Here is a 19,179-nt window from a genome sequence, read left to right as displayed (position 1 = left end):
AAATGCTTACAATGAGATTATCCATGAATCTTCTGCAGAGTGGATGGGGAGGCAGAAGATCTGAGTCAAGTGGTACTGCACAGATAGCAAGATGTAAACAAAGAGAAACACCAGTAAGAAATTATGCAGGACATCACCATTTTTAAATCGCAGAGGCCATCACTGCAATACTTCAAAAAGGTTAGAATGCAAGTGACAAAAGCAGTTTCCTCCAGAAACATTACCTTGCACGTGACATTTGGCTCCACTGCCTGACTGTAAAAATCTGAGGGCAGCTCAAAGGTGCTTAGTCTGTCAAGAGCACAGGGAGCTTTATTTCAGCAAAGTAATTACAAGTTAACTCGGAACAGTGTGATTCTGTTGTCACTCAGCCAAAACGCTGCTTGCAACTGATTTGTCAGAGCAATGGGGTGGGTGCAGTCAGGTCTGAATTAACTCTTTGATGAAGACAGCCTATCTTCAATTGCTTTTTAAAAGTAATTCCTGGGATGTGGACTTCACTGGCTAGGCCAGCATTTATTGTCCATCCCGAATTGTCCTCGAGAAGGTGATGGTGAGCTGCCTTCTTAAACTGTGCAGTCCCTAGGGTGCAAGTACACTCAATGCTGGAAGTTCCAGGATTTTGACCCAGCAACAGTGAAGGACAGCGATATTTTTCCAAGTCGGGCTGATATGTGACTTAGAGGGGAACTTCCAGGCGGTGGGATCTCCATGTATCTGCTGCTCTTGTCCTTCTAGATGGTAGTGGTCATGGGTTTGGAAGGTGCCTTGGCGAGTTCCTGCAATGCATCTGATAGATGCTGACACCGGTAATGGAGGGAGTGAATATTTGTGGATTGGGTGCAAATCAAACAGCCACTTTGTCCTGGATGGTATTGAGTTTCTGGAGTGTAGCTGGAACTGCACTCATCCAGGCAAATGTAGAGTATTCCATTAACTCCAGACTTGTGCCTTGTAGATAGTTGCTCAGCAAACAGAGATCCAGTTTAATTCTAGGCAACACTGTAGAGTAGGAGAGAATTGCTTTGATGTCTCATGAAACCCAAGCTGATGGGTGATACCAACTTTGAGGAATAATAACTTGAAAGAAAAAAGGTAAAACAATTTCTCCATTCTCATTGCCGCTAAATGGGAAAAGCATGGATATAGCTTCATTATAAGAATGTTGAGGATCTATTTTGCCAGCCATCCTGGAAGAACTTCAAGGATGTAGTGCAATGTATGGTGGCTTCAGTAGATTATTTTTTCAAAAACCCATGTGAGCAGCAGCTTAGACCAAATCTCTGTTTTCTAATGACCTGCAAAAGTATGGCAAACATTACAGCTCTGACTGAGGTCAACCAGCAAGGTCTGATACAATTAACCAGTTCATTCTGCATTGGCATGACTGTGACATGCAAACAATTAACTTTAGGGCTTGGGAAGAGGCTGCAAAGTTTAAGTGCTTGCTACAGAGCGAGTCTGGGTAGAAGCATGAGAATTGGTCAAGAGTGATGCTATAACTTACATTAACAAGTCAAATCTCTCGCACACCAGATGGCTGGAAACACTTTCTTTGATTGGTTGTGATGGCAGCAAGCAACATGATCCATACTCCTTGCACAGAAGAGCAGGACATGTGGTGCAGGGGAGCCATGAGATACTGGCTTTGCAACACAAACATGCAATGTAGAATCCAGGCACTATCCCTTAAGGAACAGGGAATGCTTCATAGTTGCACTACGAGAAACGTTCATTCATTCAATTCGGCCTTGGTGCAAGAAACAGGGCAACTACTACCGGAAAATGTAGAACAAAGAAGTTACAGGAACAAAAAAAAAAACAGGGCAAGGTATGGAAGTATTATGTTACAATATTAGATTCTGGGTGCAAGAAATATGCATAAAATGTATCAAAGAGTGCCTGAGTGATTGATGAGGAGGAGATAGAAAAACTTAAACACATTCAGAACCTTCAGTTGAAGCAGTGAAGAAGCTGCATTCTCATGATTATTTCTGGCTTGGTGTGCAAGTTTGTTTGGAAAAAGTGTAGCATGCTGTAAAGCTCACAATTTTAATTGAGTTTTGGCCAATGACGGTTCATGACAGATGGGCATTCTTTCTGAAGTATGATGCCAAGACCTTGGAAGGAGATTTAATAGATACAAGTGGAATTTTCTCTTCTGTAAAGAGACTAAAAGGCTGGATAAAGGGAGGTTTAAATTCTCAAATATCAAAATCTAAGAACACAGATTTAAGATTCCTGGCTAAGTTTTTGTTTTCAATATAGCAAGTTCCATTTTATTCACACAAATTCTAGATGTTGCTCATTCTTAACTGCCATCGTGAAGGTGGTGAGGCATCTTCTTGAATCACTGCAGTCACTGTGTAGGTACACCCACGGTAAGACCACCGGAGCTTTTTAGGCCATTAAGTCAACTACATTGCTGCGGCCTGGAGTCACAGAAGTTTGGAAAGATCTACAGCACAGGAGGCTATTAGGCCCATCGTGTCGGTGCCGTGCCAAACCATGTAACATCAGCAGATTCCTTTCCTTAGAAAAGGACATAGTGAATCAGATGAGTTTAAGATAATCCGATCACCATTACTAACATTAGCTTTATTCTAGTTTATTTAATTAACGGACTTAAATTCCCCGACTACCATGCTGAGATTTGAACTCTTATCTGTGGATTAGTCCTGTCCTTGGCGTTACTAGTTCAATAATATAACCATATGCTGCTACGATAATCTGTTTTAAAGAGTGGTGGAAAATATATACACACACACGCACAAAGTGAAATTGGACATATACTTAAAAAAGGATAGGGTTCAGGTTTTGGAGTAGCAGCATGGGTTAACTCAACTATAGGTCGAGTATCCTCGATCAGAAATCCTTGGAGCCAATACATAATTTCTGTTTTTGGATACTGCCGATAGGTTTACTAACATTACAATCACTGAAACCTACGTTAGCTATGGTCTAAAGTACATTAAATGGCTAGAAAGGCAAGATGTACCACTGAATAATAAATACAGGGTGCAGTCGGTGAGGCTCTGATTTAGAATACTGTAATAAGATCGCTCTCTAATAAAGCTAGCCATAATGGGCTGAATGGCCTCCTGTGTCAGGATGATTCTATAGTCACAGTCTGTAATTGCCATGTTGATGCACAACAACGCCATCATTGAAAGTCGAGTCTCTCCTGTAATCAATCAACTGCAATCTCAATTAATAATCAATATATATATTAATTTGGAATCTACAATTAGCTACACAGGGGGTAGTGGATTCTTGAAGCGATGACAAAGTAGATATCTCGGAAGTGTTTAAGTTGCAAATCCCAACAACACAGTTCTATAAACAGAAAATGCTGGAAATACTCAGGCAACATCTACGAAGAGTGAAGCAGAGTGAATATTTCAATCGATGACCTTCCCAATCCACCATCTGAGCCCTGCAACTTGATTTTAGTCTTCTTGAGTCCACAAACAGCTCGAGAGATAGAAATACATTTCGTGTGGCAGTAGATTGTGTTTTGATTCCTGAACTATATCAAGTTAGTAAATCTTCGCTGTGGCTAAGAGTTGACATGGATGACAGAGTGTGACCACTGATAAGATCAGGTTCAGCTCAGAAGGCCCAAGCCCTTTCCCATGGCCTGGCTGTGATGTTCCAAAGAGTCAAATGGTTTGTTAATAATCATCTAAACTTGCATGGAGAACAACCACGGGCCAAATATCAGAGAGTACTGACAGCATCCATGAAATTGTCCGTCACGATTTGCTGTCTTCAGGAAGGGGAAAAAAAAGTCAGAGCTTCACTGTTGATTTTTAGAATGCACACAGCATAATTGGACAATGCAGTGATTTAACTAATGTACAATGCGACAGGCAGATTATTGGTCTCAATTGCAGAATATGGGGAAGTGAGAAACCAGAGTCAAAGCCCATGATCTCTCGGAATGGTGGAGAGGCTCAATGATCCACATGGTCTACTCCAGGCCCTACCTCCTGGGTTCTTGTGTTTTACAGAATGGTGGAATATTGCCCTGCTTCCACCCTCTGCTGAGTTCAGATCTCAGCCACAACTTTCGATGGGTGGTCAAAAGGAAATCCCAACAACAGAGGCAGAACATTGAAGAGAAAATGCCTGGATATAATGATAGAAATAGGTCAGTCTGCTTATAGGGTGTAGAAATGTGAAAACCTGGGTACAGTACATAGATAAAGCACACTATATGCCACACCAGGGTTTTTCAAACCGCAGGTCGTGACCCCCCGTTGGTGTCAGGAGGGTCGCTGCGTTCCCGATTGCAGAAGAAGCACCCAACAGCCACAACCAGCATTTTTTTTTTTTTTTTTTTTTTTTTTATAAATTTAGATTACCCAATTATTTTTTCCTATTAAAGGGACAATTTAGCGTGGCCAATCCACCTACTCTGCACATTTTTGGGTTGCGGGGGCAAAACCCACGCAGACACAGGGAGAATGTGCAAACTCCACATGGATAGTGACACGGAGCCAGGATCGAACCTGGGACCTCAGCGCCGTGAGGCAGCTGTGCTAACCACTAGGCCAATGTGCTGCCCCGCAACCAGCTTTTAAACAAAGCGATGCAGCGTCCCCGCTAAAAGCGGCGACAGACAGCGGGTCACGTACCCAGCACATACAGTAACTTCTCACACCCTGTATACCTGCGCTTTTGGCACAAAAATCACATGAGAGATTCCTCCACTTTTAAGCTGCCAGCAAGCAAGGCAACAGGACTGTGAAGAACTGAAGACAGATTTTTTAAAACAAAGAAAAAAAACTGAAACAGGAACAAAGCAGTGTAAAGATGATTTCATGCGGTATGGCTTTGTAAGTGTGCCAATGCAAATCAGGATACAAAGCCAATGTGCATTATATACAGGGAAGTACTGGCAAATAAAGATTAAAAGCCTCAAAATCTCAAAGGCATTTGAAGCATGGCGCGTTGAGGACACATCTCTTGATTTTTTTTTTTCCAATGTTTGCAGCGAGAACTTAAATCATCAGCTGAAATGTAACATTAAATGACAATGTGAGATCGTGAGGACCAAGCAGGTTCATCTGCCGCATTAAAGCAAGCAAAAATGGTATTGCGACAGTTGGCCGGTGTGGATAACGACAGGCAGCAACAAATGTTTGAAAAAACACTGTACTACACTACCCGTGTTGAGATTGCTTGCACCTTGTCTATGATTGGCAGCCCGTGAAATCCAAGTTGATATGCAGGACCATCATTCACTGTATTGGTCAGGCTGAACAGTTGTATCTATTCACTGGTGCTATCCCACTTCCGAGAGGCACGGAGGCTTTGACCTGTTCGGTTTCCAACCTGGGTCCGTCCAGACTAAAGACAACAGAGATAAATAGTTTATTATTTATTTATTAGACTTCGCTTTCAACAGTTTATTCTGGAATACAGCTCGATAGGTAGCCTCTCCCAAGTACTTCACATTTGAGAATGAAGTTTCATTGAGTGTCCGCAAGCTATTCAATTTCAGTCAAATCAGATATTGATCCCTTCTCCCAGGGGTCATCAGATATGAGCAACCCTGGATTTTTTTTTTCATTAATCTGAAATCAGCAAGACCAATATCAATGCTCCAGCTGAGCTAAACTCACTCAACAGACCGGTGACCAAACATGGCATAGCCCTGGTCTGTTTGGCCAAATGTCTTTACTAACCAAGCTATCTGGTATCATTTTGAAAGATCGTGGCAGCGTGTGCCATATTGCAAAACTGTAGGCAGGCCGCTAATGCCATTATGGACTGGTTAGCAAAATAGATGCCCAGGGAATTAAAGGGGCAGGAGCAGCAATAATGCAAAGTTGATTAAAAGACACAGTAGTGGCACACCAGAAGTATAGTGGTATCCCTCAAGGGTTAGCATTAGTTCCACAATTCATCTTGTTAAAAATAAAAAGGCATGAAGAAGTTGAGGGTAAAATTGTGACGTTCGTAGATGGCAAAAACGTAGGGTGACACGGTAGCACAGTGGTTAGCATTGTTGCTTCACAGCACCTGGGTCTCAGGTTGGGTCACTGTCTGTGCAGAGTCTGCACGTTCTCCCAATGTCTGCGCAGGTTTCCTCTGGGTGCTCCGGTTTCCTCCCACAAGTCCCGAAATATATGCTTGTTAGGTGAATTGGACATTCTGAATTCTCCCGGTGTACACCCGAACAGGCGCCAGAGTGTGGCGACTAGGGGCTTTTCACAGTAACTTCACTGGAGTGTAAATGTAAGCCTACTTGTGACAATAATAAAGATTATTAAATAATGAGGAGGAAAATACAGACTTCAGGAGGACGTGGACTCACTGATAAAGTGGGCAGATAAATGGCAGATGTAATTAAATGCACAGTAGCATGAAGTGGTATAATCTGCAAGGATGAATGAGGCAAGGAAATATAAATAAAATTATACAATTTTGCAAGAACACACACACCCATCACTAGATAGGCCTCAGCTGAAGTACTGCATCACCATAGGAGGTAAGATGTCATGCCCTTGAGGGAATGATGCAGGGGAGATTTATTAGAATAGACCCTGCAATAACACAGAAAAGCTGGGCTCTCGTCATTAGAGCAGGGAGATTTTTTTTTGGGGGGGGGGGGGGGTTTGATGCAAGTTTTCAAAATGGAGACTTTTAAAGTTTTCCCCGGCACATGGGTGACAAAAGGAGAGGACACACAGAGTAGCGAACAATAGAAACCCAGGTTGGGACACACACACATTTACTCAGCACATTACAAAGATCTGGAATGCAATGCTGGGGGTTGGAAACCAGATTCTTTCAAAAATAATAGGTTCATATGCACTAGAAAGAAAAAAAAGAGAAAAATGTAGGGCTGGATGTGGCAGGGGGGGAAAAATGAGAGATTGGATTTCGGCGGCAGCGGTGCGCAGGGGCCTTCTGGGAGGTGAGTAGTTAGTTTAAAAGCACTTACCTTTACAGGAGCAGCCCTTTGGATTTCGGCGGCAGCGGTGCGCAGGGGCCTTCTGGGAGGTGAGTAGTTAGTTTAAAAGCACTTACCTTTACAGGAGCAGCCCTTTGGATTTCGGCGGCAGCGGTGCGCAGGGGCCTTCTGGGAGGTGAGTAGTTAGTTTAAAAGCACTTACCTTTACAGGAGCAGCCCTTTGGATTTCGGCGGCAGCGGTGCGCAGGGGCCTTCTGGGAGGTGAGTAGTTAGTTTAAAAGCTCTTACCTTTACAGGAGCAGCCCTTTGGATTTCGGCGGCAGCGGTGCGCAGGGGCCTTCTGGGAGGTGAGTAGTTAGTTTAAAAGCACTTACCTTTACAGGAGCAGCCCTTTGGATTTCGGCGGGAACCGGAAGTTCGACCTCTGGCAAGTCCCCCCCCCCCCCCCCCCCCCCCCCAACCAATAAATTCTGGTGGAGAGGAAACCCGAGACACTACACGTGTAGTGTCTCCCACCCGCCCTCCTCCTCTAACCTAATAATAAGACCCATTGGTGTAAGGTAAGTGCCATATTATATTATTATATTATTAGCATTGTGCAGGTCAAGGATTGGAGGTGGAGGAGCAGTCTCTGTCAGCGAGAGAACCTGAGAACATCTCAGAAGGTAAGCAAGTGATTTTTACTTTTATACCTGTTTTTCAAATTGTGTGTGTCGGGGGGAAACTGAAGTGACATCACAGAAAAGCTGTGACCTGAGTGGCTGGTTGGGATTCTAACCTAAATTTTTTTGAGTATTTGGGAACTAATTAAACATAATAACTTAATTATAATTTAGAGGATATCTAAGCCAGAGATCGGAGAATATTATAGTTAGCTATCGCATTTCTATTAGAAATCTAGTGCTAGGAAACAGATAGTTGACAGTAACTTTGAAATTTTAAAAAAGTATTTAAAAAAAAAAGACAAATTTTAATTTTAATTAATTGACGCAATGTCAGTTAGAGGGGTGCTGTGCTCTGACTGTGAGATGTGGCAGGTCCGGGAGGCTTCCAGCGTCCCGGATGGCTTCATCTGCAGAAAGTGCACCCAACTGCAGCTCCTCACAGACCGCATGGTTCGGTTGGAGCAGCAATTGGATGCACTTAGGAGCATGCAGGTGGCGGAAAGCGTCATAGATCGCAGTTATGTAAGTGTGGTCACACCCAAGGTGCAGGCAGAGAAATGGGTGACCACCAGAAAGGGCAGGCAGTCAGTGCAGGAATCCCCTGTGGTTGTCCCCCTCTCGAACAGATATACCCCTTTGGATACTGTCGGGGGGGATAGCCTATCAGGGGAAAACAGCAGCAGCCAGAGCAGTGGCACCACGGCTGGCTCTGATGTTCAGAAGGGAGGGTCAAAGCGCAGAAGAGTAATAGTTATAGGGGACTCTATAGTCAGGGGCACAGATAGGCGCTTCTGTGGACGTGAAAGAGACTCCAGGATGGTATGTTGCCTCCCTGGTGCCAGGGTCCAGGATGTCTCCGAACGGGTAGAGGGAATCCTGAAGGGGGAGGGCAAACAGGCAGAGGTCGTTGTACATATTGGTACTAACGACATAGGCAGGAAGGGGCATGAGGTCCTGCAGCAGGAGTTCAGGGAGCTAGGCAGAAAGTTAAAAGACAGGACCTCGAGGGTTGTAATCTCGGGATTACTCCCTGTGCCGCGTGCCAGTGAGGCTAGAAATAGGAAGATAGAGCAGACAAACACGTGGCTAAACAGCTGGTGTAGGAGGGAGGGTTTCTGTTATCTGGACCACTGGGAGCTCTTCCGGGGCAGGTGTGACCTGTATAAGGTGGACGGGTTGCATCTAAACCGGAGAGGCATAAATATCCTGGCCGCGAGGTTTGCTAGTGTCACACGGGAGGGTTTAAACTAGTATGGCGGGGGGTGGGCACGGGAGCAATAGGTCAGAAGGTGAGAGCATTGAGGGAGAACTAGGGAATAGGGACAGTGTGGCTCTGAGGCAGCGCAGACGGGGAGAAGTTGCTGAACACAGCGGGTCTGGTGGCCTGAAGTGCATATGTTTTAATGCAAGGAGCATTACGGGTAAGGCAGATGAACTTAGAGCTTGGATTACTACTTGGAACTATGATGTTGTTGCCATTACAGAGACCTGGTTGAGGGAAGGGCAGGATTGGCAGCTAAACGTTCCAGGATTTAGATGTTTCAGGCGGGATAGAGGGGGATGTAAAAGGGGAGGCGGAGTTGCGCTACTTGTTCAGGAGAGTATCACAGCTATACAGCGAGAGGACACCTCAGAGGGCAGTGAGGCTATATGGGTAGAGATCAGGAATAAGAAGGGTGCAGTCACAATGTTGGGGGTATACTACAGGCCTCCCAACAGCCAGCGGGAGATAGAGGAGCAGATAGGTAGACAGATTTTGGAAAAGAGTAAAAACAACAGGGTTGTGGTGATGGGAGACTTCAACTTCCCCAATATTGACTGGGACTCACTTAGTGCCAGGGGCTTAGACGGGGCAGAGTTTGTAAGGAGCATCCAGGAGGGCTTCTTAAAACAATATGTAAACAGTCCAACTAGGGAAGGGGCGGTACTGGACCTGGTATTGGGGAATGAGCCCGGCCAGGTGGTAGATGTTTCAGTAGGGGAGCATTTCGGTAACAGTGACCACAATTCAGTAAGTTTTAAAGTACTGGTGGACAAGGATAAGAGTGGTCCGAGGATGAATGTGCTAAATTGGGGGAAGGCTAATTATAACAATATTAGGCGGGAACTGAAGAACATAGATTGGGGGCGGATGTTTGAGGGCAAATCAACATCTGACATGTGGGAGGCTTTCAAGTGTCAGTTGAAAGGAATACAGGACAGGCATGTTCCTGTGAGGAAGAAAGATAAATACGGCAATTTTCGGGAACCTTGGATGACGAGTGATATTGTAGGCCTCGTCAAAAAGAAAAAGGAGGCATTTGTCAGGGCTAAAAGGCTGGGAACAGACAAAGCCTGTGTGGCATATAAGGAAAGTAGGAAGGAACTTAAGCAAGGAGTCAGGAGGGCTAGAAGGGGTCATGAAAAGGCATTGGCAAATAGGGTTAAGGAAAATCCCAAGGCTTTTTACACTTACATAAAAAGCAAGAGGGTAGCCAGGGAAAGGGTTGGCCCACTGAAGGATAGGCAAGGGAATCTATGTGTGGAGCCAGAGGAAATGGGCGAGGTACTAAATGAATACTTTGCATCAGTATTCACCAAAGAGAAGGAATTGGTAGATGTTGAGTCTGGAGAAGGGGGTGTAGATAGCCTGGGTCACATTGTGATCCAAAAAGACGAGGTGTTGGGTGTCTTAAAAAATATTAAGGTAGATAAGTCCCCAGGGCCGGATGGGATCTACCCCAGAATACTGAAGGAGGCAGGAGAGGAAATTGCTGAGGCCTTGACAGAAATCTTTGGATCCTCGCTGTCTTCAGGGGATGTCCCGGAGGACTGGAGAATAGCCAATGTTGTTCCTCTGTTTAAGAAGGGTGGCAGGGATAATCCCGGGAACTACAGGCCGGTGAGCCTTACTTCAGTGGTAGGGAAATTACTGGAGAGAATTATTCGAGACAGGATCTACTCCCATTTGGAAGCAAATGGACGTATTAGTGAGAGGCAGCACGGTTTTGTGAAGGGGAGGTCGTGTCTCACTAACTTGATAGAGTTTTTCGAGGAGGTCACTAAGATGATTGATGCAGGTAGGGCAGTAGATGTTGTCTATATGGACTTCAGTAAGGCCTTTGACAAGGTCCCTCATGGTAGACTAGTACAAAAGGTGAAGTCACACGGGATCAGGGGTGAACTGGCAAGGTGGATACAGAACTGGCTAGGCCATAGAAGGCAGAGGGTAGCAATGGAGGGATGCTTTTCTAATTGGAGGGCTGTGACCAGTGGTGTTCCACAGGGATCAGTGCTGGGACCTTTGCTCTTTGTAGTATATATAAATGATTTGGAGGAAAATGTAACTGGTCTGATTAGTAAGTTTGCAGACGACACAAAGGTTGGTGGAATTGCGGATAGCGATGAGGACTGTCTGAGGATACAGCAGGATTTAGATTGTCTGGAGACTTGGGCGGAGAGATGGCAGATGGAGTTTAACCTGGACAAATGTGAGGTAATGCATTTTGGAAGGGCTAATGCAGGTAGGGAATATACAGTGAATGGTAGAACCCTCAAGAGTATTGAAAGTCAAAGAGATCTAGGAGTACAGGTCCACAGATCACTGAAAGGGGCTACACAGGTGGAGAAGGTAGTCAAGAAGGCATACGGCATGCTTGCCTTCATTGGCCGGGGCATTGAGTATAAGAATTGGCAAGTCATGTTGCAGCTGTATAGAACCTTAGTTAGGCCACACTTGGAGTATAGTGTTCAATTCTGGTCGCCACACTACCAGAAGGATGTGGAGGCTTTAGAGAGGGTGCAGAAGAGATTTACCAGAATGTTGCCTGGTATGGAGGGCATAAGCTATGAGGAGCGATTGAATAAACTCGGTTTGTTCTCACTGGAACGAAGGAGGTTGAGGGGCGACCTGATAGAGGTATACAAAATTATGAGGGGCATAGACAGAGTGGATAGTCAGAGGCTTTTCCCCAGGGTAGAGGGGTCAATTACTAGGGGGCATAGGTTTAAGGTGAGAGGGGCAAAGTTTAGAGTAGATGTACGAGGCAAGTTTTTTACGCAGAGGGTAGTGGGTGCCTGGAACTCACTACCGGAGGAGGTAGTGGAGGCAGGGACGATAGGGACATTTAAGGGGCATCTTGACAAATATATGAATAGGATGGGAATAGAAGGATACGGACCCAGGAAGTGTAGAAGATTGTAGTTTAGTCGGGCAGTATGGTCGGCACGGGCTTGGAGGGCCGAAGGGCCTGTTCCTGTGCTGTACATTTCTTTGTTCTTTGTTAGTGGTATCAGATTGGCACCAACTGCAGCTCATTCAGAAGGGGGCACAAACATATCACAATGCTTACCCATGTGGTGATGGTGCAGAGGAGGTTTACCAGGATGTTGCCTGGTCTGGAGGGTGTTAGCTATGCAGAGAGGCTGAATAGACTCAGATTGTTTTCATTAGAACACCGGAGGTTGAGGAGGAGCTGATAGAGGTCTACAAGATTATGAGGGGGATGGACAGTGGCTGGGCAGGCACTCTTTCCCAGGGTGAAGGGGTCAATCACCAGGGTGCATAGGTTTAAGGTCCATGGGGCAAAGTTTAGAAGAGATGTGAGAGGCAGTTTTTTTTTTTTTATAAACAGAGGGTGGTGAGTGCCTGGAACGCATTGCCAGGAGAGGTTGTGGAAGCAGATACATTAACAGCATTCAAAAGACATCTTGACAAACACCCAAAAGAAAATGCTGGACAATCTCAGCAGGTCTGGCAGCATCTGTAGGGTGAGAAAAGAATGTCAAGTCCAGGTGACCCCTCGTCAATGCTGGCCCTTGACAAACACACGGGATAGGGTGGGTATAGAGGGATACAACACTAGGAAGTGCTGAGGCTTTCGGCCAAGGATGGTATCACCAAGGGCCCGCTCCTGTGCTGTATCGTTCTTTGCGCCTGGCAAAGACTAACCCATAGACCTGGCACAATCACACTGGGCCCACCACAGTGGAATCACCGACCCCTGAATTAATGTGATGAACCCTGGTGCAGACAGGGGCAAATCACAACGTACAGTTTGGAACTTTTCTTCTGCAGCACACGACCTTCCCTGGACATGGATGCAGAATTCCAGTGTACACACACACACACATGTTCAAAGCCAAACCCACACACTAGGACTATGACAATTATAAAAGCGACCCATTATATGAAAATGTTTTCAATAAATAAACATTTTAAAAATTGATTCCAAGCTTTAAAGTAGGTGGGATTTCCCAAATCTCGACCGACAATTAAAAAAAAAAGACGCACCGGCAAAATAAAATAATTAGACATAATGAAATAAGACATAACCGAAGCAACTGGATAAAACATCCGTCTGAACTCACAGGCGGTCGCCCCGACCCGGGTTAAAAAGCCCAATAATAATGCTGCTGCCGCCGCCGAGCAGAGTCACTGCGGCTTTATTGTCGTCGGCGGCCTCCGGCGCGGAGCAACTTTCGCCGGGGCAGTGGGTGGGTGAGGGAGGGAAGCCTGCGGCCTACAGCGGCTGCAGAGTGTAGCCCCTGACCGGCGGTGGTGCCTCTGGCGGCGGCTCCGCGCACATCCCTCCCCCCCCCGGACCTCCCCTCACACTTTTGAGCTGTTTATTTTCACCCCTCCCTCACATTATTCTCTCTCTCTCTGTGCCTGTGGACGCGGGGCAAAAGGCCGCTCCGCTCGATCGCCGGCCGCTCGCGGCTGCTCGGCGAGGACTCGGTCCCCGGGCTTCAAATCGGCAGGCAACCGTTTGTCACCCGGGGTTACAGCCAATCGGAAAGCCCGCCCCCCGCGCTCCTGCCTCTCTCGCGGCGGCGCCCACGTGGGGGGGAGGGCAGCGGGGACCAATCAGATACAGCGTCTGCTCTTCCCATCGCCCAATGGCGGCTCGGGTGCGCGCGCAGGGCATCCCTCCCCCCCCGCCACCCTCAAGAGCAGGTATTGCGATGGGGGCGTCGCTGCTGGTCAGCCCCCTAGCAACCGTCACTCAGGCCGAGTGTCCATGGGAAAGAACTGGGTGGGCTGGGCAGTCCAGACAAGGCAGGACAGGCAGGGTGGGAAGGACAGCCCAGGCAAGGCAGGGTGAGCAGGACAGCCCAGGCAAGGCAGGGCAGCCCAGGCAGGGCAGGGTGGGCTGGGCAGAGCAGGGCAGCCCAGGCATGATATGGTGGTCTGGACAGCCCAGGCAGGGTGGGCAAGGGAGCCCAGGATGGGCAGGTCAGAGTGAGCAGGACAGCGCAGGCAAGGCAGGGCAGCCCAGGCATGGCAGCCTCGTGGGTGGCACAGCAATACCAACTAGCACGGCAAAGAGCCAAATGGGACTCAAAATCTCGACTCTGCTTCTCCCTCCCGGTGATGCCTGCTGACCTTCTGGACTTTTCCAGCCTTGATGCCAATTAGGAGCCAAGAGGAGGCCACTTGGCCCCTCGAACTCTGCTCTACCATTCAACAAGATTGCGGCTGCTCTGATTGTAACCTTACCCCCACATTCCCGCCAGCCCCTGAAAACCATTCACCCCTTCCCTGTTAATCAAGAATCTATCCACCTCTGCCTGAAAAATATTCAAAGACTCTGCTTCCACTGCCACTCAAAACCCTCCCAGTGGAAAAATATCTCCTCATCTCTGTCTTATAGAGCATTCCCTCATTTTTAAACAGTGATCCTTAGTTCTAGATGCTCCCATAAGAGGAAACATCCTCTCCACGTCCACTCTGTTAACACCCCTCAGGATCTTCTGTAGAATTAATAGAATCCCTGCAGTGCAGAAGGAGGCCATTCGGCCCATTGAGTCTGCACTGACCTCTAAAACAGCACCTTACCTAGGCCTACTTTCCCTGCCTTAGCTTCGTAACCCTTCCGAACTGGCACATCTTTGGACACTAAGGCACAATTTAGCATGACCAATCCACGTAACCTGCACATCTTTGGTCTGTGGGAGGAAACCACAGCACCCAAAGGAAACCCACACAGACACAGGGAGAACGTGCAAACTCCACACAGTTGGTCACCCAGGGCCACAAGTTAACCCGGGTCTCTGGTGCTGTGAGGAAGCAGTGCTAACCACTGAACCAACATGGCTTCAATCAAGGCGCCTCTTTTCTAAATCACAGTGAATACAATTGTAACCTGTTCAATCTTTCCTCATAAGTCAACCTGTCATCTCCTGAACTGCTAATACATTTACATCTTTCCTTAAATAAGGAGACCAATACTGTGCACAATACTCCAGATACAGTCTCACCAGTGCCCTGTACAACTGAAGTTTAATCTCCCTAACTTTGTAATAAATTACCCTCACAATGAACAATAACACTCTATATTAGTTTCCCTAAGTACTTGATGTACCTGCATACTATCCTTTTGCAATTCATGGACTAGGACACCCAGATCTCTCAATCTTGGAACTCTGCAATCTCTCACCATTTAGATAATGGGCGGGATTCTCCCCCCCCCCCCCCCCCACGCCGGGCGGGAGAATCGCCGGGGCGCCGCGCAAATCGCGCCATGCCGCCCCGACCCCCGCACGCGATTCTCCCACCCCCCCCGGAAACCAGTGCCGCGCGATTCGCACCAGGCAGCTCGGAGAACCGGCGAGCGGTGATTCTCGGGCCTGATAGGCCGAGCGGCCTCTACGACACGACAGGTTCCCGCCGGCGCCGTCCACCCCTGGTCTCTGCCGGCGGGAACTCTGCGGGAACGCTGGGGGGAGGGCGACCTCTGGCGGCGGGGGCTCCTTCACCGGGGTGGCCTCCGATGGGGTCTGGCCCGGATCGGGGTCCACCAATTGGTGGGCTGGCCTCTTCCCGCCCCCCCCCCCGGGCCTACCTCCTTCTGCGCGCGGCCCCAGAACACCGGCGCCATGTTGGTGAGGGGCCGGCGCGCGTAAAACGTTCCCCGCGCATGCGCAGGATGGCGCGGCGCAGCCCAACTGCACATGCGCAGGATTGGGCTGCCCCAACTGCACGTGCGCGGGTTGGCGCGGCGCCCATTTAGCGCCACGTAAGGACGCTGGAGCGGCGGGAACCGCTCAAGCGCCGTTACGGCCCCCTGTGGGGGCCAGAATCGGTCGTGCCCGGGCCCTGTTCGCGCCATCGTGAAACGCGACGGCGTTCATGACGGCGCAAACACTTAGTCTCCATTTTGGAGAATCGCGCCCAATGTGTTTCTTTTTTATTCTCCCTGCCAAAATGGACAATTCCACATTTTACCACATTATACTCCATTTTCCAGATCTTTTCCCACTTGCTTAACCTATCTGTCTCAATTTGTGGCCTCCTTATGTCCTCTTCACAACTTCACAACTGCCCGTCTTTGTGTCATCAGCAAATTTAGCAACCATGTCATCTGTCCCTTATATGAATTGTCAACAGTTGAGGTCCCCTTTGTTATACCACTTGTTACATCCCGCCAATAAAAAAAGATCCATTTATGGCTACCCTATGTTTCCTGTCAGCTAGCCAATCTTCTATCCATACCAATACCCCTACACCAGAGCTTTTATTTTGCGCATTATACTTTCATGTGGCACCTTAACAAATGCCTTCTGGAAATCTAAGTACTGTACATCCACCAGTTCCCCTTTACACACAGCGCATGTGACTCCTTCAAAGAACTTCATAATTTGCTTAAAAACGATTCCCTTTCACAAAGCTATGTTGACTCGTTTAATTGCCTTAAACGTTTCTAAGTGTCCTGCTATCACATCTTTAATGATAGCTTCTAACATTTTCCATATGTGACAATTGGAAGATGTTAGGAAAATTGGATTATAAATGTAGTGTATGATCTAAGGGTTAAAAGCCCGGGGTTAGAATATATTGTTTAAAAATAATTTTGTTTGCAGAGCCTGGATAGTTTTAGCAGCCAGCAGATTAAATTGACGAAGGAATGTGTTTTTCATTCCGGGCTAATGGACTGTGGTTTGACTGGGGAGGTTCCTGGGGAGTTAGAACATAGAACATAGAACAGTACAGCACAGTACAGGCCTTTCAGCCCACGATGTTGTGCCGACCATTTATCCTAATCTAACTTGTACACCCCTTCAATTTACTGCTGTCCATGTGCCTGTCTAAGAGTCGCTTAAATGTCCCTAACGACTCTGACTCCACCACCTCTGCTGGTAGTGCATTCCACACACCCACCACTCTCGGTGTAAAGAACCTACCTCTGACATCTCCCCTGTACCTTCCTCCAATCACCTTAAAATTATGTCCCCTCGTGACAGCCATTTCCACCCTGGGGAAAAGTCTCTGGCTATCCACGCCTCTCATCACCTTGTACACCTCTATCAGGTCACCTCTCTGCCTTCTTTGCTCCAGTGAGAAAAGCCCTAGCTCCCTCAACCTTTCTTCATAAGACATGCCCTCCAGTCCAGGCAGCATCCTGGTAAATCCCCTCTGTACCCTCTCCAAAGCATCCACATCCTTCCTAAAATGAGGCGACCAGAACTGTGGTCTAACTAGGGTTTTATAAAGCTGCAGCAAAACCTCGCAGCTCTTAAACTCAATCCCCCTGTTAATGAAAGCCAACACACCATACGCCTTCGTAACAACCCTATCAACCTGGGTGACAACTTTGAGGGATCTATGTACGTGGACCCCAAGATCCCTCTGTTCCTCCACACTTCCAAGAATCCTGCCTTTAACCCTGTATTCAGCATTCAAATTCGACCTTCCAAAATTAATCACTTCACATTTATCAAGGTTGAACTCCATCTGCCACTTCTCAGCCCAGCTCTGCATCCTGTCAATGTCCTGTTGTAACCTGCAACAACCCTCAACACTATCTTCAACTCCACCAACCTTTGTGTCATCGGCAAGCTTACTAACCCACCCTTCCACTTCCTCATCCAAGTCATTTATAAAAACCACAAAGAGCAGAGGTCCCAGAACAGATCTTGCGGGACACCACTGGTCACCGACCTCCAGGCGGAATACTTTCCATCCACTACCACTCGCTGTCTTCTTTCGGCCAGCCAATTCTGTATCCAGACAGCCAAATTTTCCTGTATCCCATGCCCCCTAACTTTCTGAATGAGCCCACCATGGGGAACCTTATCAAATGCCTTACTGAAATCCATATACACCACATCCACTGCCTGACCTTCATCAATGTGTCTCGTCACATCCTCAAAGAATACAATGAGGCTTGTGAGGCATGACCTGCCCCTCACAAAGCCATGCTGACTACCTTTAATCAAACTATGTTTATCTAAATAATCATAAATCCTATCTCCCAGAATCCTTTCCAATATTTTGCTCACCACAGACGTAAGACTAAAGGGTCTGTAATTCCCAGGGATTTCCCGATTCCCTTTCTTGAATAGGGGAACAACATTTACCTCCCTCCAATCATCCGGTACCTCTACAGACAGGATGGTCTACATCTGAACCTGAGGGGCACAAATATCCTGGGGGGGAGATTTGTTAGTGCTCTTTGGGGGGGTTTAAACTAATGCAGCAGGGGCATGGGAACCTGGATTGTAGTTTTAGGGTAAGGGAGAATGCGAGTATAGAGGTCAGGAGCACAGATTTGACATCGCAGGAGGGGGCCAGTGTTCAGGTAGGTGGTTTGAAGTGTGTCTACTTCAATGCCAGGAGTATACGAAACAAGGTAGGGGAACTGGCAGCATGGGTTGGTACCTGGGACTTCGATGTTGTGGCCATTTCGGAGACATGGATAGAGCAGGGACAGGAATGGATGTTGCAGGTTCCGGGGTTTAGGTGTTTTAGTAAGCTCAGAGAAGGAGGCAAAAGAGGGGGAGGTGTGGCGCTGCTAGTCAAGAGCAGTATTATGGTGGCGGAGAGGATGCTAGATGGGGACTCTTCTTCCGAGGTAGTATGGGCTGAAGTTAGAAACAGGAAAGGAGAGGTCACCCTGTTGGGAGTTTTTTATAGGCCTCCTAATAGTTCTAGGGATGTAGAGGAAAGGATGGCGAAGGTGATTCTGGATAAGAGCGAAAGTAACAGGGTAGTTATTATGGGAGACTTTAACTTTCCAAATATTGACTGGAAAAGATATAGTTCGAGTACAATAGATGGGTCGTTTTTTGTACAGTGTGTGCAGGAGGGTTTCCTGAAACAATATGTTGACCGGCCAACAAGAGGCAAGGCCACGTTGGATTTGGTTTTGGGTAATGAACCAGGCCAGGTGTTGGATTTGGAGGTAGGAGAGCACTTTGGGGACAGTGACCACAATTCGGTGACGTTTACGTTAATGATGGAAAGGGATAAGTATACACCGCAGGGCAAGAGTTATAGTTGGGGGAAGGGCAATCATGATGCCATTAGACGTGACTTGGGGGGGATAAGGTGGACAAGTAGGCTGCAAGTGTTGGGCACACTGGATAAGTGGGGCTTGTTCAAGGACCAGCTACTGCGTGTTCTTGATAAGTATATACCGGTCAGACAGGGAGGAAGGCGTCGAGCGAGGGAACCATGGTTTACCAAGGAAGTGGAATCTCTTGTTAAGAGGAAGAAGGAGGCCTATGTGAAGATGAGGTGTGAAGTTTCGGTTGGGGCGATGGATAGTTACAAGGTAGCGAGGAAGGATCTAAAGAGAGAGCTAAGACGAGCAAGGAGGGGACATG

General features: G+C 47.4%; 1 protein-coding gene across 10 annotated transcripts in view; it reads right to left on the bottom strand.

The window, feature by feature from the left end:
• Positions 1-19,179, bottom strand: part of trim37 (tripartite motif containing 37) — a 210,467-nt gene that overhangs the window by 121,863 nt on the left and 69,425 nt on the right. For 3 of the 10 annotated variants that reach the window (XM_072469880.1, XM_072469887.1, XM_072469889.1), the window contains exons 1-2: positions 12,940-13,172; positions 5,194-5,355 (exon numbers count right to left, since the gene is read on the bottom strand). The gene's annotated coding sequence lies outside the window, so the exon portion shown is untranslated. Of the gene's footprint in view, positions 1-10; positions 76-1,507; positions 1,776-5,172; positions 5,356-12,939; positions 13,173-13,218; positions 13,371-19,179 lie in introns of those variants that run through there. The other 7 variants (XM_072469884.1, XM_072469885.1, XM_072469881.1 and 4 more) reach the window with 7 other exon arrangements.

This window comes from Scyliorhinus torazame, chromosome 12, assembly GCF_047496885.1.
Source record: "Scyliorhinus torazame isolate Kashiwa2021f chromosome 12, sScyTor2.1, whole genome shotgun sequence".
Lineage (NCBI taxonomy): Eukaryota > Metazoa > Chordata > Chondrichthyes > Carcharhiniformes > Scyliorhinidae > Scyliorhinus > Scyliorhinus torazame.
This window is presented reverse-complemented; position numbering and strand designations above follow the sequence as displayed.